This window comes from Saccostrea cucullata, unplaced genomic scaffold (assembly GCF_032062105.1).
Source record: "Saccostrea cucullata isolate Sc308-1 unplaced genomic scaffold, CSIRO_AGI_Scuc_v1 ctg3831, whole genome shotgun sequence".
NCBI lineage: Eukaryota > Metazoa > Mollusca > Bivalvia > Ostreida > Ostreidae > Saccostrea > Saccostrea cuccullata.
The window spans coordinates 1,824-28,985 of NW_026932367.1; the positions used below are offsets into that span (position 1 = coordinate 1,824).

General features: G+C 32.8%; 2 long non-coding RNA genes across 5 annotated transcripts; both read right to left on the reverse strand.

The window, feature by feature from the left end:
• Window positions 1-4,478: 4,478 nt before the first annotated feature.
• Window positions 4,479-14,303, reverse strand: LOC134234981 (uncharacterized). Of its 4 annotated transcripts, none has more exons than XR_009985303.1 (6): window positions 13,078-14,303; window positions 11,218-12,631; window positions 8,941-9,056; window positions 5,684-8,721; window positions 5,237-5,321; window positions 4,479-4,974 (listed from the first exon to the last, which is right to left on the reverse strand). It is a non-coding gene; the product is annotated as an uncharacterized LOC134234981 (long non-coding RNA). The 4 variants fall into 4 exon arrangements; XR_009985305.1 differs by having other exon boundaries at window positions 11,218-11,332; window positions 11,795-14,303; XR_009985304.1 differs by having other exon boundaries at window positions 5,684-8,271; window positions 8,346-8,721; window positions 11,218-14,303.
• Window positions 14,304-20,507: 6,204 nt separating this feature from the next.
• Window positions 20,508-21,384, reverse strand: LOC134234982 (uncharacterized). Its single transcript, XR_009985306.1, has 2 exons — window positions 21,313-21,384; window positions 20,508-21,046 (listed from the first exon to the last, which is right to left on the reverse strand). It is a non-coding gene; the product is annotated as an uncharacterized LOC134234982 (long non-coding RNA).
• Between the last annotated feature and the right edge of the window lie 5,778 nt (window positions 21,385-27,162).

Genomic DNA, 27,162 nt, shown 5'->3' on the forward strand with positions numbered 1-27,162 from the left:
CTAATGTTATCATTCTTAAATGTGGCTCACACTACCCATCCCCTACTTCCGGTCATGACTTGAACAAACTTGAATTATCACTTCCTGAAAATGTTTTCATTAAAATATGACAAATAATGACTTTCATGGTCCTGAAAAAAAGATTTAACGTAAAACCTACGTCGTATGACATCATAACTATTGAATGTAATTAGTCTGTGCTAGATCCATTATGACGTCATAATTGATTCAATGCCACGTTTTCCTGTACTTTACAGCTTCAATAGATATTTAAGAAAAGGCTGAATTTTGAAATTTAAAGATTTAAATTTAAAATCATGCCAAAAAGTTTTTACTTCAATATATATATTTTTAGATATAATGTTTATAAAGACAAATTATTTCTTGAAATAGAGAAACCTATAGGCACCTTTCATTTACTAGATCTTGACCTTAATTAAGATGGCAAATCCAAGACTGCATGTACAGTGTACTTTGTGTAATAAAATTCAATGTATACAACTTACTGAAATATTGCGTATGGTAAGTAATATCTTTTATGAAGGAATGCAACAATACTAAGAAATCTTCAGTTGCCAACTAAATAGTGTAATATCTTGATGAAATGTGTCTAAGTCAAAGATGTACGTGTTTTAGTACATGTGTACATTTTTTGCGATATCTATCATAAAATGATGTGCATTCATTTTCATATTTATTTGTTACTTATTCATATTCTTGGTGTTTGATTACAATTTCTCTATCAAATATGATCCTTTAAAAATGATATTGTTTGATAAACGTTAAGATTTTTAATCTGAAAGTAACCCCAAACAGTCATTTAATGATTAAATCCCGTTAGATGCAAAAAGGTCAAGTATATTAGCATCGATAAATAACCTATCTCTCATTAGTTGGAGGCGAAAGGTATATATATTTAAGCACTTCCCTTAATCATTTGGGTATGTTCTTCATCATATTAAAGATCGAAGACATTGTGACAAGACTTCTGAAAAATATTTACAAATGTAGGGTGGAAAATTGACTAAAAAAATATAGTTCATTTGCCTGCCTTTTTTTAAATGTGAACTTATTTCTTATGTCAATTGAATAAAGAAGGAATTATCCTTGAGAAATATTGCTTAATATTGTTCAGTTGATAAAGTCTATAAACGAAGATTTTTGAAGAAGTTTTTTGTGATTTCTCTTCTTCACAAGTACCTCTAAAAACAACTCAAAATGGGTAGTCAGGTGTTGTAATTACCTTTCAAAATTTCAAAGGCTGCACTTCATTTAAAAACAAGGAAATATATGATGAGCTTTTAACTGATTTCAACTGATTGATAAGCAAGTATTAATTTATCATTTTGAAAAGTTTGAAAATCTTGTGATAAAGACTTTTCCGACATAGGTATCTACCTTAAAAAATCTGATGAATTATTTCCTATGTAAAACTTTAATCGGCCATTTTGGCCCCGTCCTACCCCAGGGGGTCATGATTTGAACACACTTGAATCTACACTACCTGGGAATGTTTCCATCTAAGTTTCATTTTTCTTGACCCAGTTGGTCTTAAAGAAGATTTTTAAAGATTTGTCCTTCGCAGCTAGGTTAATCGATCATGACGTCACGGTGAATCCGCACAAATGAATCACGACGAATAAATAATTATTTACTTTTTCATACACTTTTACATACAATGATTTCTCCTAATCATTGTTAACATTAATTCATGTTTAATTTATCTTGTCTTTCAACACTATTTGAATGTAAAATAAAAGCCATCTTGATCTCGCTGTACTGACAGATATGACGTCATAGACTAGTTTGAAACGCAGATTCTCTGCACCTGAGACGCAGATCAAGCTATAATTGCAACTTGTAAATGTGAAATTTAAATTAAATAAGCGTGATCTGACTAAATTTGAGTCATATTTTTAAATGCATTAAAAAATATTTCATAGTTTTATTAAATTGATAACGAATATGTCTTTTATAGAGCCGCAGTCATTAACTTTTATACACAAACGTACTACAGTCACATGCACACACCCTCGAAATCCTCAAAAGTTCAACGATATCCGCTTTACCATAAAATATGATATTTTGTACACATGTAGCTATTGTCGTTACTATTTTGAAAAGTACTGGGAGCAAGTTGTTCGCTGTTGATTTTTTCTGTCATTTTACATTATTTCAATGCGTATAATGAAAATGCACGAAGTTTTAAAAGAAACGGCTATATTTTATATAATTCCAGTGAATTGGGAAGTTGCTCCCAGCACTTTTCGGGTTAAAAAAATTGTCTTAAAGAAAACATAATCTATTTCATGGTGAAAAATTATCCGTATATCTTTGAACTTTTACGATCTTTGTTTCGTTAATATTTTCATCTAATTTTAACCATGTCACGTGACATACAGCTGTAAAGTCGCTTTGAGCGAACTCGGTTAAGACGCCATACATACATATACACTTGTACAATTCCCATTAGATTCAAACTAATGCTACTGAAAAATATATTAAAAATAATAATACTATTGATTTTCTCGGAATATTTAAAGCCATATTTCCTATGGGCACCCTTAACCATTCTGCGCATTTATTCCTATAAAAAAAAAATTGATCATTAGTAGTTGTCCCGTCTTACCCCGGGCCGCGATCTGAACAGACGTGAATATACCTGAGAATATTTCCATATAAGTTTTATCTTTATTGGCCCAGTGTTTTTGAGAAAATTTTTAAAGAATTTTTAAATCTTTGATTGTTAGCTGTGGCCCAGCGCTACCAAATGGGGACCATTATTTGAATAAAACTTAATCTACACTAAATAATGATGTTTGCATATATGTTTCATCTTTCCTCACCGAATTGTTCTTGGGAAGAATTTTTTAAAGATTTCTCCCATATATTCTACGTAAATTTTGATCGTCAGTTGTGGTCCCGCGCTACGCATGAGTGTTATGATTTGATAAAAATTGAATCTACGCTACCTGGGGATGCTTCCTTATGAGATACATAATTTAAGCCTTCGACTCAGGTGAGCTAAAATCTACAGGTGCACGTAGTCGTACATCTTTAAAACGCAGCACAGTTAAGGTTACAGTAAGGAGGCGGGGCCTAATTTGTACGGGAAATGTTTACTATGACGTCACGCATAATATGAGGTCTTCAAAATACCATAAAATGATATTATTTGCTATTTCAAACAGCTGGAAAGCGGTATACTACTTACAAACTTACTATAACATGTAGTTTTGTCCTTTGTTAAATCCCACACAATAGTATTTAAACGATGCATCGATCGCAATGCACTTGTCAATGTGACGTCATCTCGCAAAAATGACGCAGTTTTTACACTGTCAGAGGCTGATCAAGTCACATTTTGTACAATGAAAAATGTCTTTTGTTTTCAAATAAAATATTATTTGCGGTAAAATAAAAAGCCATTAACTTGGATGCGATGTTTATTTTAGTATTTTATTCATAAACTGTACGTGCATTTATCAGACAGGCGATACTGTCGTGTGTTTGTATGCAGATTCATTGAAAAAGTAATGGAAGGGCCCTAATAAATCGATTTATTGCAAGGGCATACCCTCGATGTATCTTGTTAAAATTTTACACATAAACTCAAGAAGCATTAAAATATTTGAAAATTGCTGCGAACCTCTTGAAATCTTGCAAATAAATTAATTATATCTATATTTAATGTAGTTGACCAGCAAAATATTCAACCTGCCGTCCAACAAATTAAATTTTACCAATTAAAAAAGGGAATCTATATAGGTTCGCAGCACTTTTCACAAACTACGTATAGTGTTGAAAAGGATTATAAAATAAAAAGATTTTTAGCTTGGTTATGCCCTTGCAATATTGAAATTTATAGACGACCTCTAAACTGCAAGTATAATTGCCAAAGTCATGTGACGTCGACATCACATGACAAGTCTAAGTAAAAAATCTAAATGTCCCCAACATGTAGATTTAAACCACATTACATTTTTTTGATATCAATGAATTCCTAAAAAGATTCGCTCATCCTAATAAAGTATGTATTTTTTATCTTAAAAAATCGCCGATATTTCCATTCGTAACCTTAACTGTGCTGCGAAAAGTGCAAAAGACGAAGGCATATTGATGCGTTAATAATTTAATTGTTATATTAATTCATATGCCAAATTGTGCCTGGACAGTTTGATCTAGTTCAAAAGAAATGTAAAGAACTTCGGAGTTAAAGTTTTAATGTTATTAAATATGTTCCTTGTTTACAAAAGAAATCAATCCAATTGTAAAAGTAAGAAAGTAACAAGGTAAAAGAAAATTACTTATATAATTCATATGTTTTCTTTAAAAAAAATGTCACAATGTTTATGAAGACAGCTTTCGTATTCTTAAAAAGTTCAAAGCTTTCCATTATACAATCCTATTAAATTTGAATTAAAGGTTAAAGATTACAGAAAATAAAATAAAATAAAAAGAACAGTCAATGACGCAATTGCTCAAAATGAAGAATGAAAATAAAGCCTAAATAAATACAAAAATAAATAAACAAAATATTCAAATTACTATTTACACATGTTACAAAAACTGAAAAAATACAGTGTTAACACTGGAAAATCTCGTGATATGTTGATAAAGGGTATGGAGATAACGAACAATATTCAATCTCAAAGGCCATAAAACAATACCAAATAGTAGCAAAGCAAACACGGAACTCCAAAACATTAGAGGTGGGATCAGGTGTCAGGTGATAGAAGACGTAGTACGCATTGATATATAAAGCATCCAAACTTTTAATACCTAATCTAGAATAAGTCTCTTTATCTAATTAATGATCCAGTAGTGTTAATTCATATGTTTTTACGCCTGGTCTAGTATAAAACTTTGTATCAAATTACTGGTCCAGTTGTGCTAATTCACATTTTTTTCACGCCCGGTCTAGTATAAAACTCTGTATCTAATCACCGATCCAGTAGAGCTCAAACGGTAACCCTTGAAAAAAAGATATATTTTACAACAGAATCAAAAGAAGTGTAAGTTCAGTCTTTCAAAGAAAGAAATTTTACAAATAAGTATATATAAACTTACATTACAGTTTGATGTTTAAAAAAGAAATCAAGAATAAACCTAGCACCGAGTTAAATAATTTGCCTAGATTGTTTTAAATGATTCCTCTGGATTGCTTAAGTACAATCCTGCATATCTTAATAGGTTACACCTGAACTTCCATCAAAGCAGGAAAAAAAGTTGATACCTGATATCTGTACATGAATTTCTAAATGATGACATTCAGGATTCTATACAAGATGAAAATTCAGCGGCGAAGAGAGGCAAAGATCCTGGAGAAAATAAATATAATTAAAGCAACTTCCTATAAATCTAACCAAACTAACCAAAATAGAACATGTATTAGTCAAACGGGATATAGCAAAAGTTTTATTTTTTAAGATATCTGATGTGTTTCTTAGATTAGTTCTCTGGTACATATAGGAAATGATTGACAAGCACGCCTGACCTTCATTTATTTTCTTGACGAGTACTAAATTAATACATGAATTTTTTATAGAAGCTATGAGAACATAATTTGATCAGAAAAAAATTAATTTCTGTTTCGTCTTGTCAAATGTTGAACATTTGCTACGAGACTGGATGAATATTGAAATATTACAAAAGAATGGAGGTAAATGAGACGATGACATACCGCTGCTCTGAGACAGGATGTTTCTTAAATTCAAAAGTTTATATTTATAAAGTAAAATTTTGTTGTAAATATCATGGTTTGCAAATTTTCTAAATTACTATTATCTTCACATATAATATGAACTTACCAAGGGCTCGCGATTAAGTATATTACATGGCATAATAACAAAGCTACCCAATCTTTGAAAGGCCCTAATCGACAAATGTACCGCAAATAAAAATTATTAAACTGTCAGCTATAAACATATATTACTCAATAAGTCATTTAATACTATAGATTTATCAGATTAATGAAATGTGACAAACTTAGAACATTATATTCGGGAAAAAAATCATTGAAAATTCATTTATTTCATGATCAGAAGAAGAGTGTTACCCTGATATACCCCAATTCTTTTTATATACATATCTCATGTACATTCTGCGTGATCCTTGAAAAAATGAGGTTAACAGCTTCAATGGAAATACTTTACAAAATTAAGATCAATATTTTAAATTAGGCTAAGATGCTTTGTTCTGTCAAAATGACATTTAAAAAAAATACTTATATAGTAAGAAAAAATTGTAATCAATAACTGTATGATCAAAATTAAAATAATTTGAAATACATTTTATAAAGTGAACTAATTTACTTTTGATCCTGGAATTAAGTCAGAGCATTTGTAATAAAAAAAAAAATAAATTCAATAGACTGTTCGCTTACCAGTGAGCGGTTCGTTACTTTTGTATAAATATAGTTGAATAACCATAATGCTTTTTTTTCTTCCTGATGATCTGTATACGTATATGTAGTGAAGACTGAACATTAATGACAAATAAATTTGAAGTCTTTTCATTTTTTGGTGTCAACTGATAGCAAAAAGTCTTAAAGACAATTACCAATTACGAAGTTAAATAAAATTTGACGAAAATGTCTTTTAGTTATTTATCGATCACAAACTAGTGCTATCTTATTCCTTAAAAGATGAAAAATAGGAGATAAATGTAACTCCTCATAACAGATCATTGAATTTAAGGATAAATTTCATAACAAATTAATATACAGTATATTAATTTCAAAATAATCTTATGAGCGAATTGTTGAGAAGAAAAATTTGAATGAAACGCAATATAAAATGTTCGATCTGTTTCGTGTCTGCTAATTTTTTTTTTTCAACTTAAAATAGTTAGCTCGAGCACTAATTAGCTAAGAAACATGAAATTTACTGACTATTGATTAGCAAAACAAAAAAAATTAAAAATTCTAAAACAAATGAAAAAATTCGAATAAAATGGTGTTAAAAACTTTAATTATGACATTGTAGCCTTATAACACTTATCACTGATTAATGGTTGGAGATTAAGGAGTTCTTCAACAGTGGGGGTGATAACGCTTTTCATTCAGCCATCAAAGAATTGAGTTTCTTTTAGAAAAATAAAGGAACCAAGGTTTACAATATTTAAAAATGTGCACCATAAACAGAAGCATATTCTTAGATAAAAGTCTACAAGTGTACAGTATTGGGTACATAACTCAAACAAAAATTTGATGCACGGATTAATATATATTTTTTGACGGATTTTGATTTGAAATGACACAGATAATAAATCCCTGAAATATACAGAAATCGTAGGTTTACCTTGATGCTTACATATGAGACTTTATTTTGCTTTCTTTATAATTATATGCAAAACTTTGCACATTTTTTGAACCCTCGTGACAAAATCTCACAAAATTCCCCAAATATAGATGATAAACATTATTCAGGTTACCAATTAAAATGTAAATCTATGAGAAATATAGCTGATTTCCTAAAAATAAAGTTTGTGTTACATTGTATTTATACTTAAATGATAATTATACCATCAAAAGGACCAGAATGGTTGCATCAACATCTATACAAAAAAGGTAGTATTCATCGCAAAGAAGGTCAGAAGAATATAGGGATCATTACCCCAGTCCAATTCTAATCCCCATAAAGACGATTTTCGGACGTTCGGGAGTATTCCTAACTAAAAGGGTCAGAAAAATATACCATTAGCCCAGTCCAACTTGAAATCCTTATAAAGAAGATTTCCGGACATTGTATGACCACAGACAACAACAGTTGTGAGATGAGGATTTTTCGACCCGGGCCAAATGAAGTCGAGTCAGTAGACACCTACATGGCAGCTGTGTTAAACAACCCGAATTCAAAATAATATAAAGTACTTCACCAAGAAATGACAGATAGATTATCGAACTGGTATTTAAAGAGAACTCACATAAGTTTCCAGAGTGTGACAGTGCACTTGACTTGAATCGGCATAGGAAGATAAACGAGACTTGGCATGGATCATTTCTGTCTGCTGTAAGAAGTGCCGCTATAGCAATCACCAACAAATGCTTTACAAAGAGGAAGATTTGGAATGACACAGCCAAATGTGGCCATGGTTGTCGATCACCTCGTTACCAGTCTTACTAGAGATGAAATGCTTAACGAAGAGGAATATCTGGAATGGCATAGACAAATTGTCGATCACCTGGTTACCAGTCACTAAAGAGGGTATGTATGGTACGCTTCTTCGTCCAAATTTTGAACCAGCATCATTCGCCAACATGCAACAAACCTACAGCAACAATGAAGTAAATGACAACAGTGTGAAGAAGGCAGAATATTCGAAAACTTAATAAAAATGTGAACCTTCTGATACCGCAATGAGAACAGAGGGAGATATTTGGTATAACAATGCCACCTTCACTGCCTTTGAAAACGCCCATTCCAAGCTGCCACCACGGTTACTTATACAGTATGTGAAAATGTAACTCGAGGAACAATGTTCTAGAAGTGTTCTGTTAGAATAAACTATGCATGAAAGGCACACACCTACGAAGCAAAGGAAAAAAACGTTACTTGCCCAGCACACAAAGACTGCACTGCAACCGTTCCTCCAGAGCCCACCATTGGAGATGAGTAGAGATGGGCTGCAAACTCTCTGTGGGTGATACAAATTGATGGCCTTGCACCCGTCATTTTACATTTACCAGTAATTAAGATAGTGCCACTGCGTCTGGCGCATCTAAAAAGAAAAACAAGGACGTGACTGTAAACATTAAAGACGCTTCTCTTCTTTGACTGTCTATGAAAACAGACTACTAAGGCTCCATTCAGCAGTCAAATATTTCCAGGAAGAACCAAAGCCATATGAAAACCCATGTAGAGAAGATTTGCCTTGGACCTGAAGCTTCGATGCAGGCGAAGTCCGAGAATTGTCACATACACTACTTAAGAGACTTACTTATGTGGGCTTTTTCCATTGCTGTTGGTTCTTTCAAAAAGTGCTACCAAGGACATTGCAGAAAACCCTGTCAACTATTTCCTATCTTCGATAAGCAATAAGTGGAAATCTACAGTCTTAACAAACAAGACAGAAAAACAGACTGTTAAAAGAATATATAAAATTTACTTTAGGATCTTTTAAAGATATATACGCCGTATAAGTGTTTTATTTAAAAAAAAATAAATATATGTCGTTTCTCATCAAGTTATATAAGTTATATACTTTCTGCAAATAAGACAATCCGTCCCATCACTTTTAAAAGTTTTGAAATATTGTTTGGTAAAAACTATTTTCTCTCCGAGTCGAATATTAAATCACATCTTATTGAAATATTCATGATCACGTGATCTCACATGCTCACAGCAAACAATGGTCCATTCTCGTGAATGAGTCGAAAAGCATGATGATCTACTACGTTTTTTTACTACAAACAAGTAGGTAAGGGAAATTTACGATGAGCTTTTAAAGGACTGCTGGAGAGCTAATTTACAATTTTTTGAAACGTGTTTGAGAACAATCCTAAGCATAGAAACTAATTGAGAATTCATATGCTCATATAAACAAACAAATTCAGTATTTCTTGTTAAAAGTTCTTTGAAATACCGCTCACAAAGTCTCCACCAGTAAAATAGACCCCAATTTATTGTAATAATGATATTGTTTTTTTGTGATAATTCCGTTTTTAAAATAATAGTTTTAGTAAAGTTTATAATTTAGTTGAGCCCAAAAGTACAAAATCAAAAATTACATTTTTACACAAAGTTTCCAAAAGTGAGAGTGAATTACCGACAAACTCACGCACGTCTCATCTTTGTCAATTCCTCTCACATTTCATGAATGAACCAATGGAACAAGTTTAAAGAAGTATTTGTTTATAGAAAGCTCAAGGACACTAATTTGTAACACAGAAAACAATTTGAGTAAGCATAACAAATCAAAGAAACACCAGTTTAAGATCTGACCATAAACCTTATAACAATTATGAGCTAACATCATCGGTACCGTGGGACTGAGAGAGATGTCAAGTTTGAAAAATTACAAACATGTGCAGCAGTGTCCTTTCTGAAGATAAAATAAAACAATTAATTTTCAATTACAAATTCCCAGTCCATAAGTTCGTATCTTTAAACACTACCTAAACCATAAGTACATCTAAGAAACTTACAAATTGTGTTTATCAAAAATGTACCTTCATACACATGTATATATCATTTTAAACTCGATATATTCCTAAATTTGCCATGTAACTGATTGAATTAGTTGTTGCTCAGTTATTTGTTACTAGAAAATTAAAGTTTATGCATTTATAAAAAAAAAAACAAAGAAAACAAATTTAGATGCACTTTTTTTTAAAATTACCTCTATATTAATTCTCATGTGCGTTGATCGTTAAATTGTTAAATCGAAATTATACACGTTGTAAACATTGTCAATACGTGAGCACACCCCCTCCCCCCCACCCCACCCTCCCCACACACCCCTCAGAGTTGGTTGCGTTTTGTACCGAGGAATAGTCACGTGAAATTATCTTTTCACTGACAGTACAGCACGGGGAAACTGTTAACAACGGACCTGCATAATAGAGTGGGGAAAACTCTTATTTTTATCATTATCAATCATTTGTATGTAAATGTGATTAGTCGATAATAATGTACATAATGTATTAAGCGTGTAAATGCTTGGAAAAGTCTTTCCGAGAGCGATTTAAAAAAACAGCTTTTTTGAAAAAAAATATGTAGTATATTTTATGTAGTAAACCATAAATGCATTAATTGCAACTCATTGAGCTGATTGGTTGATTTGTCAGTCATGCTGGTTCTTCACTAAACAGAGGTCAAGAAAATAGTTTCCTCGACCTGATAATTCTCGCGATGTTTTTCCCGCGCACATGCGCAGATCTAGCATAAACGTCCATCGTTCATAAATATGCATTAGAATATCGTGTTGTTTTTACCGACCAGTACTTTGTTAATACCGAATAATATTTCGTCGAATTTGAAAGAATGCTTCATTTTTTATAGCTTATCATGCTTCAGAAATTGTTGTTCTGTTAAAACTGTTCAAAAATACTGTTTAATACGGCATACATATCTTTAAGTAATGTTGAAAGAATAGAAAAATCATAATTGTAAATGAAAATCTGAATCTATGGATAAGATATATCTAAAACCAAATCAATATGCATTACAAGTAGTAAAAATTTTGGAAATAGAAAACATAAAGTTGTGCACTCACTAAATAGGGGTTATGGACGCTCAATATTCGAACTTTATGATTTTGTGGGTACTCCGGTTGTATAAAGAAATGGAATGGTCCATCATCCAAATCAGCAACAGCATCGACAAAATTACTTAAAATAAAACAAAACCTGTTAAAATGTAAATTTCATAGCAAATACTACAAATCTAAAAGATTTGTCGTAAGTTTTTAAATAAAAAATCTAAAGACACTTACTGTAAATAACCAAATTAAAAAATGATGTTGTGAGATTGTTACGAAGTGTGTGTGTGTTGGGGGGGGGGGGTAGGCTGTGAACTTAATTAAGATACATGTTAATACATAATTTGTGAACTATATTACAAATAATAAGTGTTGCTTTATTTTATCATGCACTTATTCTAATTTGGAGATGTAAATGGATTAAAATTCTATATGTAAAATGTGAAATTTTCTTATACGAGAGAGACTGTGCATGTAAATATGTTTTATTTTTTATCATTTGCCTCATTCAATTTTTTTTAATTAATTATTTAGTTTTCCTTTCCTGACTGTTGAAAACAACAAAGGTTACAGAGGTGAGTGATAGCAATACGGGTATACGGGTGTCGAAAATCTTCGTTGATGACCAGATTCCATGCTGTGTTGTATATCCGCCATTATTGAAATTTTAAAGGGAAGAATACTCCTGAAATCAAAGATATTGTAATCAAAATGACAGTTACCATACTTTATTTGGTCTCACACAAGGAAATAATTTTACTATTAATTTTACTATATGTTACTATATAGCTTTAATTAAATCTACAAAACTCTCAGCAAATAATTCATGTAAAAGAAAATAATGATTAATGCTGGGACAAAATTTGACATCAGAAAAAATGCGCCTTATGCGGCCTTGACAATCAGCCTATACGCCATCAAGGAAGTTTCACCACGCACATCTAGAATAGTCCCCTTCAATTCACTGGTCCATTTTCGCTCAAGATACATGACATTTGTAGTACATTAGTCCAAAATAAATACTGTAGGCCTAAAAGAAATGGCCAAAAATGAAAAAGAAAAAAGAAATTGTCTCTCTCTATTTAAGTCCATTTTGATTAAATATTTCCTTGTTAAAGACCTATAAAGGGATATTCAAACATGAATAAATTTTACAAACATTTATCAGGTCTATCCTCTCTCTTGGTATTTCTATGCGAAAGTGGCACGGCAAGGATGACCATAACAGTGTTCTTCTAAACATTGTAAGTCCAAGGAAGCAAATGTCAATCAATTTGGTATTGACAAAGAACGATAACATAACTTTAAATAGAGATATATTTAAAAGAATTCAGACAGGCAAATAGATAACAGGTTAGATTAAAGGTATCATACGGCAAAGCTAAACCAGAACCATTCAAATATGAATTTTAATTGACTTACCCGGCTTCTACTTAACAAAACACGAGGAAGAGAATGGTTGATGAAAAAAAAAAAAAAAAAATTATCTCTGGTCATTTTCACAGTCTCTGAGATACAAGATACATATCTATGAAACAAACACAAAAACTGATAAAAGAGAACTGAGATCTGGTCTAAAGCATTCACTATTGGATGAACTTAAGATGTAGGAGGAAAATTCATTCTTTCAATTTAATAAATCTTTGCTTTACATTTTTTACCAAATAGACTTAGATTAGAGTAAATGGCACTTGATCCCACCTCTGATGTTTGATGTTGATGATTGCGCTGCTCCTATTTTGTATCGTTTTATGAACTTTGATATTGAATACTGTTCGTTATCTCCATATCTTTAACAAAAACCTCATATAGCAAGCAAGACCTTAAAATATGCATGAATAAAATCAAATATAATGAAATATATCAAATTCTTACCTGCATCAGTCCTTTTTAAATGCCACAAATGTTGTTAGCAACAATATAGTAAAGGTAGTATGCTGAATGCTAAAAAAAATGTTAGGGATGTTATTTAATTATTATTTAAATGCATCTCTAAATGCTTCCGTTTATTTAATATATTTTTGACAGAACGAAATTATACATTATTTTTAATAACACATAGGTAAACATCTTACCTTTGTGAAAAAAAAAACTCGTTTATGTGATTCAGGCTTTTCTTTTATAACTACTTTGGAAAAAAAGTCGCGACGAAGCAAATAATATAAAGATGCGGATTCCTTTTATATACAGTAATCGACATAGTTGGTCATCTCTCTCTCTCTCTCTCTCTCTCTCTCTCTCTCTCTCTCTCTCTCTCTCTCTTTATGTTTTTCTCTCTGTCCAGCATTGACATAATTTTCGGGATTTCCTTTTTAGATTTTCTTTCTCATTCTTACCTGGCACACCCAATTAAAAACAAATGACATCATTTTCAGTACTTCTTTCTTCATTTAATTCACGTGCGCTTGCATTCATTAACATATTGATATACGTACAATGAAAAAAAAAAATGTCACTCAAAATTCACGGACTACTGTTTTTACTCTAGAATACACAATGTTCAAGAAGCAAACAAATTTCTTATTCGTGATAAAAGTCGCTCATATACCTTTGTTTTTAGAGCATTACAATTCATATATACTGAGTGACATTAGATTACACAAGAAAACACTGTAATGTGATAAGATGTATAGCTCTAATACTTTCTGATCTTTGCATGCCTTTTAAAGATATGAATACATTACACTGAGGAAGGGTGTAAACAGAATAAATGAGGGGTTTTGCAATTTTATAATATTTCTTACTTTCCTAATTGAAATGGTTTTTCGTAATAAATTGCCTTAATGTCAATAGGATTGGCATGAATGGAGATTTTACAGAGATATGTTGGAATTGAGTGTGATCCCCATTAAGTATCTTCTGTGTTTCTTTTTTGGCCGTGGACGTGTTTTAACTCATGGCTCCTTATTCCAATCAAAGTTCATTTTGAACGTGTTGGATTGAGTTTCTGAATGCACTGCGTTTGAAAAGCTCTTTTGGATTAATACAGAATTACAGAAAGATGTGTTCACGTTAATAATTTCCAAGAAACAGATTTATAAATATTCAAATATTCAAGGACAATTTCCTTTTAATAGATTTGAGTGGATACACAAAATTACCCACCCACCCACCCCCTGGAATATTTCAGCAATCCAGAAAAAAAAATTACGCCCCCCTTAATTTTAATGATTTCAGATTAATAAATTAGTATATAAAAAAAGACTTGTCAGTTCATTTTTTTTAACCTGAATAGGACTTTATATTACACAAGTAATTTGCCTAGATACACTGTAACACTGCTTAGTTTTCAAATACTGTTTCTAACCGATGAACAGATGCTTTCATATCTGATGAACATTAATAATACAGACCCTAAACCGTGCTACTACACCTCAGAAACGAACCGTACCGTTCCGTGCACAAAGCGTACCGTACCGTGAACAAAGCGAACCGTTCCGTTCTCAAAGCATACCGTACCGTCCACAAAGCGAACCGTTCCGTGTACAAAGCGTACCGTACCGTGCACAAAGCGAACCGTTCCGTGCACAAAGCGTACCGTACCGTACACAAAGCGTACCGTTCCGTGCAAGAAACGAACCGTACCGTTCTTTGGTTAATTATGCAAACCACGCCCCTAATGATTTTCGAACCGTGCTTTGACCAAATAAGTCATTTTGGTTTATTTCTCTCAATAGCGCCTGTGAAAGAGGACGGAGGTTATGTCTGGCTATTTGAAACACCATTATCAAGTAACAAGCATCTGGGCTTTCAACTGTGAAAATTCTAAACAACTAGACAGAGTTTACATTGATTACTTATTTGCTATAAATTAGATCAACTCGTTGTGTTTGTGATCAAAGGTACAGTACAGGCCACGAGTTTTTCCCGCAAAACACGGGCACCGTGAACCTTGAACTCGATGTCGGCATCTTTGAAGTCAGCGATTGTGGACACCGTGTAACACGGTATATAACAGTTCCCCATTACGGAACTGATAATAAATATTTTCATTTTCTTTATTTAAGAATCAACTTTTTAAAAAAAATGTTTGTTGTACTTAAATATTCGTAATTTAACTATACAGATGTTTAAACTAATTCCCTGGTTGTCTTGACTTCATTTCGATTTTAATTTCGCCCATTTCAATTGCTGAATCAGATACACGATCGTTTTTGCCGTAAGTATGCATTCATATGTAGTTCATATCAGATGCCTGATTTTCCTAATTAATTATTTTGTAAGAAATTTAAAACATATAATTATGAATTGTCTGTCAAGAGTGAAATAAAAAAATGTATTAGACTCATATATTAATTAATTCTGCTCAGATAATTATACTCGGCGAATCACTGATGCAGTTAGACTTACACTGAAAATCGGCAATTCTGTCTAATATGGATTTAAATATTACATGCGGTAAACAGGGACTTCAGATTTCTACTGAACGGATATAATCTGACTAATAAAAGTCATAGTCTACAGGATACATGCTTATTTGTGTCTGAAAAAAGGATAACTTACAAAATAAAATGAAAATAAAAAATACTGTAACAATGATTTTTCTCGATCCTCTTTCAAGCCACATTATGTTTGTTACCCCCCCCCCCTTTCTAGAAGGCGATACTAATTAGCTAGTTAAAACTCATCAAAAGTCTGCGAATTTATGTGACGCTATAATGATAATTAATGGATACACCCTTATCTAATTGTGTCTGATAAGGGACATTTTAGGAAGTAGATGAGTTTCGCTGAATGTCAGTTGAGTGAGTTTTAAAAATGCATGTGCACTTGATGTAGTCAAAGCTCAATAATTTGAAAGGTGTGTTAAATACACGGCACCCCGACCTATTGACTGTGACCCAATATTTTTCAAAAGATGTGAACTCTGAACTGACCATCAGAATGTTTCAAATCAAAAGAGAAATTCTTTCAGACTTTCAAGATCACCTAGCATCATGCGATTTTGATTGACAGGTGATGCACAAGGATTTCCTGCGTACAGCATGTATGTGCAGAGAACGCATGCATTGCGCAATAGTTGTAAATAGGTTGAGTTTGAACCAAAGTTGTGGAAATTAAATAGCATCTGTGACTTTGGCGATGTAAATAAAACCAAGAATGAGAAAAATACAAGGTATTGTTTTGTTTTTGTTTTTTTTATACAGATTATGTAACGGGGTTGCATCTCTCCCTCTTTCTCTCTCTCTTACACGACATAGTATTTACACATTTTACAAAAAAAGAATAACTTATCAAAATGAAGAAAAACTTATTTAAATAATTACTTAGACTGAAAGGATTTTTAAAAACATAATATTATTTTATAAAAAGAAATGTTATCTTCACGCGAAATGCGATCGGAAGTCATTTTTATTGATTCCGAGTTTCTGCTTCTGAATTTCGTATCTAAATTCAGAGTAATTACAGATTTTCAGATTACGCAGCACGGTTAAGGTTACAAAAAGGAGGCGGAGCCTAATTTGTACGGGAAAACTTGACTATGACATCATACACAATATACGTCATACAACATTTCTTTAAAATACCACAAAATGAGTTCATCTGATAATTTAACCAGTAAGACATCATCAAACTACATAAAAACTTACTACAGCGTGTTGTTTTGTCTTTAGTTAATCCCGCATAACAAGTTATAAACAAGTCACTGATCGCAACACACTTGTCAATATGACGTCATTTCTTACAACGTGACGTAGTTTGTATGCAGTGAGAGACAGATCAAGTAATATTTTCTCAACAAAATATGTATTTTCTAATCAAATAAAATATTATTTACATATATTCTATGGGCCAATAACTTGAATTTAATGTCTTCTTCACTATTTTATTAATATATTTACTGTACAGTACGCATTTAATTGACACTGCCGTGTATTTGAAGGCAAGTACATCGGAGGGTAATGTGGGGGGTCTTAATAAATTGATCTAGTGCAAGGGCATACACTCTATGGATCAAAGTAAGCTTTTACATTTCAACTATAGAACCATTAAGGTATCTGAAAAGTGCTGCGATCCTGATGAAATCTTTAAAACAATTTAATTATATCGATATTTCATGCCGCTGACCAGCAAAAAATATAGCATTCGGTCATACAGGTATAATTTTAACAATGAAATAGCAGAATTTAGACAGGATCGCAGCACTTTTTAAAAACTACAATGCGTGTTGAAAATATTTATATACTAAACTTGGAAATATAACTTGGTTATGCCCTTGCACTAGTGATATTTATATGTAACATCAATACTTCAAGTCAATGTACTAAAATCACATGACTGCCGCATCACGTGACTAGTCTAAATATAAAATATAATCGTCCTCGATAAGTAGTTGTTAATCATAATTACAATTATCCGATATAAATAATGTACTAAAAATAATCGCCATCCCGATTACGAATACATTTTTAAATACAAATTTTAGTTGATATTTCCATTGCGCACCTTAACTGTACTGCGTAAATAAAGATTTACTTAAGAAAAAAGAAAAAAAAAAAAAAACAAGTATTCTATGCCCTGTAAATTCTTTACAATTATTTTTCTTCAACATTTTTAATTAATAAATTTATTTTTTGTTACTGATATTTCTCTTCTAAGGCAGACATTTAAACGATAGATCAAACAATTTTAAAAATGAGCAACAATCTACATTTCTTATTACTTAGATTAAAAATAAAAGCACGAATAGTCATATTTTTTTCTATAGATCAATCAATTGAAAATAATTTATATACGTGTATAGTGTTAAAGAACAAGTATATATTTAATTCTGTTAAAGCTTTATTCTAGAATGAAAAATTATTATATACTTGTGTGTCTTTTTTCTATTTTAGACACAGCCTCGGCATACGTAAAATTAAAAATACGTACGGAAATATTTACCTTCTATATATCAATATATTTACAAATGCCAAAAAGATCAGTGGGACGATGTTTTCCCACAAGGCTATGATAAATACAATAGCATACATGTACATGTAATAAAACATTTGAACTTCCCTAATAAATAGAAACTCATTAATACTTCAATTTATATGAATAATAAATAAATTACATTCTTTAATAACAGAAATAAAATTGTACACGTGCATAACGATCTTCAAAATTCGTTTAAAATGGACTATTTTTAGCAGCCAATCAATGACCAAAGCTAACAGGCTCCGCCCACTTCATTTGCATACCGTTTCCCAAAGCGTACCGTTCACAAAACGAACCGTTCCGTGCAAGAAACGAAACGTACCGTGCACAAAGCGTACCGTTCCGTGCATAAAGCGAACCGTACCGTGCACAAAGCGTACCGTTCCGTGCACAAAGCGAACCGTTCCGTGAACAAAGCGTACCGTACCGTGAACAAAGCGAACCGTTCCCTGAACAAAGCGTACCGAACCGTACCGTGCAAGTGGTGTAGTAGCACGGTTTAGGGTCTGTACCAATACCAGGAATTGTGAATAATTTGAAAAGTCGTGTTTCTTGAATGAAGTTTCATTTGGCTGAAAACTTTATTTTCATTACCAGTAATAATACGATATTTCTATTCGTGCATAATCCAATTCAGCACATCAAAAATACCGTTTGCACATCGTTTATCTTTAATTTTTATATATGTACAATTTTAAATTGTGTACGTTTCCATGAATAGAGACACAATCTAGTAACGTTAACGTTATAATTCCTTTAACTTCCAATTTATGATACGTCAATGAAGACTGAGCGATGAGTGAATGCTGAACACACGGTGAGCCAACGCTGAATGAATGATTAACACACGCTAAAAACGGTGAGCGAACGCTGAATGAATGGTGAGCACACGCTAAAAACGGTGAGCCAACACTGAATGAATGGTGAACACACGCTAAAAACGGTGAGCCAACACTGAATGAATGGTGAACACACGCTAAAAACGGTGAGCGAACGCTGAATGAATGGTGAACACACGCTAAAAACGGTGAGCGAACGCTGAATGAATGGTGAACACACGCTAAAAACGGTGAGCGAACGCTGAATGAATGGTGAACACACGCTAAAAACGGTGAGCGAACGCTGAATGAATGGTGAACACACGGTAAGCGAACACTGAATGAATGGTGAACACACGCTAAAAACGGTGAGCGAACGCTGAATGAATGGTGAACACACGCTACAAACGGTGAGCGAACGCTGAATGAATGGTGAACACACGCTAAAAACGGTGAGCCAACACTGAATGAATGGTGAACACACGCTAAAAACGGTGAACGAACGCTGAATGAATGGTAAACACACGCTAAAAACGGTGAGCGAACGCTGAATGAATGGTGAACACACGCTAAAAACGGTGAGCGAACGCTGAATGAATGGTGAACACACGGTGAGCGAACGCTGAATGAATGGTGAACACACGCTAAAAACGGTGAGCGAAGTAGAACGTTTCAGGAACTTTAAGGTTATTTCAATCGTGCATTTTTTCAGGATTTTGGAAATTTTTTTGTAATTGTCTCATTATAAAGGATGTCTATTAGAGTGCCTGGGAAAACTTGAATATAATTTCTTTCATGTAAGATCAAAATCTTGGCGAAAACGTCCTGGCTGCTCGATATATTAGTACAATTATAACTTTGTTATTAGTCATCACGCTTTTTTAAATTAAAACCTTTATACTGTCTCTTAAAGTTTTAGTTACCAGCTTGAAGGACGCATTCTCATCTAGATAAACGAACGAACAAAAATCTTGAGAAGGAATGAAATTTAAATAGATAAAGGTCATTATATATCAGAGTTTTTGGAGGGCATATGTCAGCGTTCGTATGAAGTGCATTGTTTGCACTGGCAAAATTATAGAGAGGTACACGTGCAAAAAAGCCTTGTTTTCCATAGGAATGTGCATAATGGGAAGGGTTCGGCCTCTACGCTAAGCTGCATGAACAATTATATATTTTTTAAAAATCACATTTATTGCAGGGATATAGCATTTTCTCCCATCAATGGTCTTTTCGTCATATGTATCACGGGGTTAAGATATTCTTATCGGATACAAGTACTGTGGTCAAATTGACTCATTCATGTTCAATATTAATGATACTTAGAAGATCCCTTTCAGTTTGCTTAGCAATACCTAAGTAATGTCCTTGATTGTTAAGACAAATAGTATTATAACACTGCTGGACGAAGCTTTATATAACTGTTGGTTTTCTGGATGAGTATTCATGAATATATCAAAAAAAGAAAACAGCTACACACAAACGCCGCAGAGTAGAAACATATACTGTAAACCAACTTTTATTCGCGTGCGAGAAATTTTCGCGAAGTTCGCGAGGGCCTCGCTATCGCGAATATTTCTTGCCGCGAAGCGGTTCTTAAAGTGTATTTGTCTATTAACTACAGATCCAAAAAGGCTTGATCGTGAAAATTTATCGTCGCGAACAAGTTCATCCCTAGTAAATCGCGAAATAAAGTCGTCGCGAATAAAAGTTGGTTTACAGTAGTAAATTTTAGATAATGTATTCGTTTCACTAGCTTCCTTGCCTTTTAACGAAAATTAAACTTCACCTCGGATACCTATCAGAGCTTTTAACTTCATTAAACTCCAAAGATATGTCCTATATATGAGATCTGTGAGGATGCACAATTAATTTAGTTGAAAACAATTATTCTACCTGATGTTTCCAGTGCTGTTGTTGAGGTTGTAGTGAGATCACAATCCATTTCTTCCAATGAGAGGTCCCGTAGCAATACTCCAATAAAATAACTGGGATATGAACAGCTCGGTTCATCGAAAAGTTTCAATGTCAAATTTCTTGATTTGGAAAACTTAATAAAATCGGCCATGATGCAGTCGCAATGCAGAGGATTGTAATCTATTGATCTGTTACAGATAAAAATACCATGATTATGTTTGGAACAGATTGTATACCCCCATCAACTCAGGTATCTGGATAAAAAGATTGAATAACCTTAAAACCAATTTAAAAATTTTAAAAGAAAAACATTTCCTTACTTTAAAACTATTTTTAATTAATTACAAAAAACATTCCTTTGTGAGCTTAAAAATCTTAAGTTATGAATTATATCATTCATTTAATATACATATAAAAAAAAGATACATAATAAAAATATGTACAGCATACTTACAGTGTCTGTAAATTCTGCAATCCCATGAAAACAGATTTGTCTAATACAGTTATGAAATTGTTGTTGAGGTACCTACATAAATATAAGATGTATATATTTAAATTTATCATTTCATAAGATCTAGGTCAATACAATGGATTTGTCAGCAATACAATTTATCAAATACTGACTGACGTTTTTCATACTAATTGTTAGGCCATTATTTACACACTAAATTGTAAACAAATTGTTCCTTTATTTCCAACTCATGACAAGGAGCACACGGTGGTAATGACCGGTTGGCAGGGGATACTCACTCGTCCATGACACCTGAACACACCTGTGATGTTTTAGCGTTCCGTTTTGCTCTGCCCTTTTTTATATTGTTGAATGGTGTTTTGAGCTTAAATACTGTTCGTTATCTCCATATATTTATGTACTATGATATAACTGAAATTAAGTAAAAAACAGCTTTTGATAAGAATTTTTACTTAAAAGATCTTTTTGAATTTGGAAAATTGTGTCATAAAAGATTTTTATTTTGTGACAGTTCAGCAGGGGATGCTCCATGGCATCTGATCCTACCTCTGATGTTTCGGAGGTTCGTGTTTGCTCTGCCTTTATTGACTTTGAGGCTGAATACTTTCGATATCTTCATATCCCCACCCAACTGTATTCGACGACGTTTTGTAAATTAACAATTATTATGGTATTTTCCGTTCCCTCGTCGGGGTGTATTGTCTTGGCGGAGGGGGGGGGGGGTGTAGAAATGGGAGATGTCACAGGGTCTGACACCTCTGTTTAAGAAATTTTATTTAAGTAAATTACAGAATTGTTTTATTTGCATTTCCATGTATATTTTACATTTACTTTTATATCATATGACGATGACTGTTATTGAAACTGTGTTGAAATCTGAATCTGTGCATTTACATGTAGATTTCAATATTGATTAAATAAATTATAATTGGTGCTTTTGTTTGTCTTTGTCATAATCGTAAAATAACGGGAAAATCCGTCGTCAATTCATTGTATAAGTAATGGATTAACAACTGGTAAGCATTTAACTAAGTGATAAATTGTATTTGCTGACAAGGTCGTTTTATTGACCATGGAACTTAAGAAATGATGACTAAAAGCGAAGCTGCTGATATTCTTGTTTTATCAACATGCTTGTTAATAATTTTCCTCGTTTTAGAAATTTAGAAATTGTTCATACGTAGAGCATGCACTTGTGTATCGAATCAACTGAGATATATACACTCCGTATGCTGGTGATGAAGGTATATTGCTGCATAAGTAAGAGAAGTTGTCGATAGAAAAGTTAAAGCATCACGATTATCTTGGTTGTTAGACTTTTTCAGACAAAAAATATTTAAATATGAAACAGATGTGTCAGACTCTGTGGTATCTTTTATCTCAAGCTCTCCTGGATATATCGTATCGACGTAGGAATTGAAATTACCACTGTTAATTGACAATACGCCGTCGATCTATCTGAAGGCCGAGTTGAATGCCACAGCAAGTATTTTCTTCTTTTCACGCATAAGATTTTGCAGTAATTCTGCTTCAAATGAATACAAAAATAGGTCTGCTAATAATGGAGGGCAATTGGTACCCATGGGTATTCCAATAGATTGTTGGAATACCTGGTCTCCAAAGAACACATAGATATTGTCAATCAAAAACAAAAGCATATTCTTGATGTCAACTTCAGAGTACTTGTGTTTACAATCAGAATCCTTTTTAACAAATAATTTAGCAAATAACAAATGATCAGATAAGTAATTTACGAGTACCATTTTTATTGAAGAAGCAGCTGTCAATGATATCAAAAAGCCAGGATTTTAATTGATCGTTGAGAATTGTTGTATTTAAAGTTGAAAAGTAGTAAGTTTTTAAGCTGTTAATTTTGGTTAAATCTTGTGATTTTAAATTGTTCAAAAGTTCTTTGGGATTTTTTAACATACACATCTAATTCACACCACTTCTTGAATATTTAGTTGCACATTACTCTTGAAGTTTTTCCTTCACTACTGTCAATATCTTAGTGAGGAGTAGCGAAAGAGGCCTGTTTGAACATTTACTAGAAACCGCAATGTATCTTTGTTTGTAAGGATTCTTATGAAGTTTTGGAACCCAATATAATAATGTACAGGGAGTTGTTACATGTATGTAAAATTTCATTGCAAAAGCTGAAAGGGTTCTCGAGATATCGCGCGGAAATGAAAGTGTTATAACAGACAGAATTTGCAAATTTGTGACCTTTTGACCTCAAAATCAATAGGCTTCTTTTTCAATCCATAGGGAGTTGATATGCAAGATTTCATTGCAAAAGCTCCAAGGGTTCTCGAGATATCGTGTGAAAATGAAAGCGTTACAGACAGACAGAATGACGGACAGACAGACCCAAGTTACGGTAATATCCCCCACTTTTCAAGCGGGGGACAAAAACATGAATCTACACTACTTAAGGATGCTTAAGGATGCTTCCATATAAATATGACTATAATTATGGCTTTGTTGTGTTTGGGAGGAAGACTTTTTAAAGATTTTCCGAACATATTCCTTTGTAAAACTTTGATTGTCCATTTGAATCTTGAACATTACCTTAGACATTTCCCCAGAAGTTTCAACTTTTTTGGCAAAGTAGTTCAAATTCATTTTGGCTCTGTGAAAAATTGAAAATATTCAAAACTGACGTTTGATTCTGAAATTTTTTTTCCTTAGAAAGGGAAATATGAGTATAAGTAGGATTACCACTTGGAGATTCAAATCTAGGTTCTTCTAAATTTGATGCTTCTTTTTTTTACAATGAATATTTACTATTTGCAGCTACAGTTAAAATTGCACAGAAGAAAAAAAATGCTAAACAAGGACTTTTGGTTTACTGCCATGATGGGCTATAAAATGGCTTTCAAGTACAAAGAAGCACAGACACATTTGAAAGTTGAAACGTAATAATAAATCAGAATTCTTGCTAGTGCAACAAGTGGTCTTCCGACCGACTTTTCTTTAGAGGTCTATGAAGGATATGGAGATAACAAACAGTATTCAACATCAAAGTCCATCAAACAATACAAAATAGTTGTAGAGCAAACACGGACCTCCGAAAAATCAGTGACGAGATCAGGTGACATGGAGGAGTGAGCATCCCGTGCTGACCAGTTACACCGCCGTGTGCTCCTTGTCATGATCAGGAAATAACGAAAAACTGCGCCGCCAACTCAGTGCACAAACAATGGAACAACAATCAATATAAAAAAAAAATGTCAGTCAGCATTTGACTCAATGATAAACTGTATTTGCTGACAAGGTCATTGTTTTTACCGTAGAACTTCCGAAATGATGACTTTGAACGAGACTATTAATACTCTTGTTTCATCAACATGCTTGTCAATAATTTACCTAGCTTCAAAAACTGTTCACACGTAGAGCATGCTCTTGCGTATCGAATCAGCTGAGATATATATCCTACGTATAAATGTGATGAACGTATATTGCTGCATAAGTAAGAGAAGTTGACGATAGAAAAGTTGAAGAAATTACGAATTATCAGATAGCTTGTTAGATTAACATTAGCGTCTTTTTCAACCAAAACAATCAAGCATTAAACAGATGTGTACGACTCTGTGGCATTTCCCATCTAAACCCCCCCCCCCCCAAGAAGACAATGTACCGACGAAGGAACGGAAATTACCATAATAATTGTTAATTCACGAAACGTCGTCGAAAAGAGAGCAAACACGGACCTCAGAAACATGAAAGTTAGGATCAGGTGCCATTGAGGAGTGAGCATCCCCTGCACACCGGTCACACCCGCCGTGTGCTCCTTGTCATGATCGGGAATTAACGAAAAAATCCGTCGTCAATTCATTGTATAAATAATTGACTAACAATCAGTGCATGTTCCAAAAACTTCGGTTGCCTTAATGATAAATTATATTTACTGACAAGGTCATAATATCGACCATAGAGGGTACAGCATCCCATGTCATAAATTTTAGAATGATTTTATTTTTCTCTTACGTTTATTTACAGCAGCTAATGATTATTAAAAAAAATATTCTCAAATTATCTCAATAATACAAATTTGAAATCGTCATAATTCTCCATACATATTATAAAAAATGGAAAAGTCATACGTAACTGAAATAAGACAGAAACAAAATATTGGAAACTCCGCTTGCAAGCGAGATTCGAACCATCGACCTTATGGACAAAGATTGAATCGGTGCAATATATGCACAAATCAAGATAATGAACATTAAAAAAAAATTATAAAACACTCTTTAATTTTATTTTTTCAGTCACATGCATAACCATTTTACTGAAACTTGCAGAATCTATCTATAAATAAAAATATATACATGTAAGAGGTCTTGATTAAAAGGATTATCACTTGAGAAAAAATTATAACAATATTTTACAGATTTTTTGGGACACAAACGGAATTGTAGCTATCAGCATATTAAACTTTATCTATCTGTTCGAAAGTTTTTTTTAATTAAAAAATATTGTTGGAATATCGCTTAATTTCTGTTGAACAATACAACAGCGCGTTGTGGATGCAAAATATTTTAATTTTTTAAATACATTTAGTAAAAATTTAACTGATAACATTTTATTAATATTTTGGACGATATAGGGTCGGTCAGCACTCGGCATTTTCCCGATGTTGTCCAAAGTATTCCGATCATTTGTGGAGCAAATCAGGCAGTACTCTTAAAAATGTTTCTATGGAAATGCATCCATTGTAGCTGTATTAATTGAGAAATATAGAAAGCATTTCCACAATTTTTCTAAGGGTTGCCGTATATCAGATTTCTTTGACACGATGAATTTTATGGCGTCGATGTACACGAAAACTTGTCCACTTCTATAAAGAAAATAGCGTATTTACATAAAATTTAATCAAACTTGCGGAAAATAAAATCAAATTAAGAAACGTGTTAAACAATAAAAATTAATCAATTACGCAGGATATATCATGAGTTGGTCAGAGTTTTCTTTACTTTTGTGATTACTCGGTTATCCCATGATCATCAAATTACTATAGTATTCAAATATACAAGCTAACGCCATAAAAAAAGATTGATTGATTGTGTTTGTAAAAGCTAAACAATTCTGACCGAAAAAAATGTTCATATAAAACCGATTATCTAAATATTTGACTGCATTCTTTTTCAGTAAAAAAAAAATTATTTATCACAGGCGTCGGAACCGGGGGGAGGGAGTGCTACATATAACCTTGGGAGAGGGGCTCGCCTCCATTTTTTTTTTTTTTTTTTTTTTGCAAAGATGGATATTATAAAGGCATTGAAAATTCGGGTGTATCTTTTCTCGTCGGTTTAGCTCCCCCTCCCTACTTTCAATTAGCTTCCAACGCCCATGTATATATTCTTCTTTTTATTTCCGACATTAAAAAGTGTATTTGATCTTTCTTTTTTGACTGATCGATTATTCATTAACTTGATAGACAAAAAATGCAACTGTATCACCCCCCCCCCCCAAAAAAAAGGCACACAAAAAAATAATGTCGGAAATGCTGAGCATTCCTGTGATGAAATGAAATGCATAATTATATAGTTTCTAATCAGTCCTTCTATTTAACAAGGTAGCTGTTGATCGAAGAAAAAAATGCCGGAAATTTTGAATATAATAATATGGGGAATAACAATTAGATCGCTGTTGGTCAAAGATGTGTACAACCCCCCCCCCCCCCCCGTTAGAATGGAGTTTTAAGCGCCCAAATGCATTGCTCCCCATCCATGTATCTACATGGTATTTACCACCTGTACTACCCTTTGAATACATTCACGAGTTAACTGTCCATGCAAAAGGTTGATGCCAAAATATTTTCTGTGTATA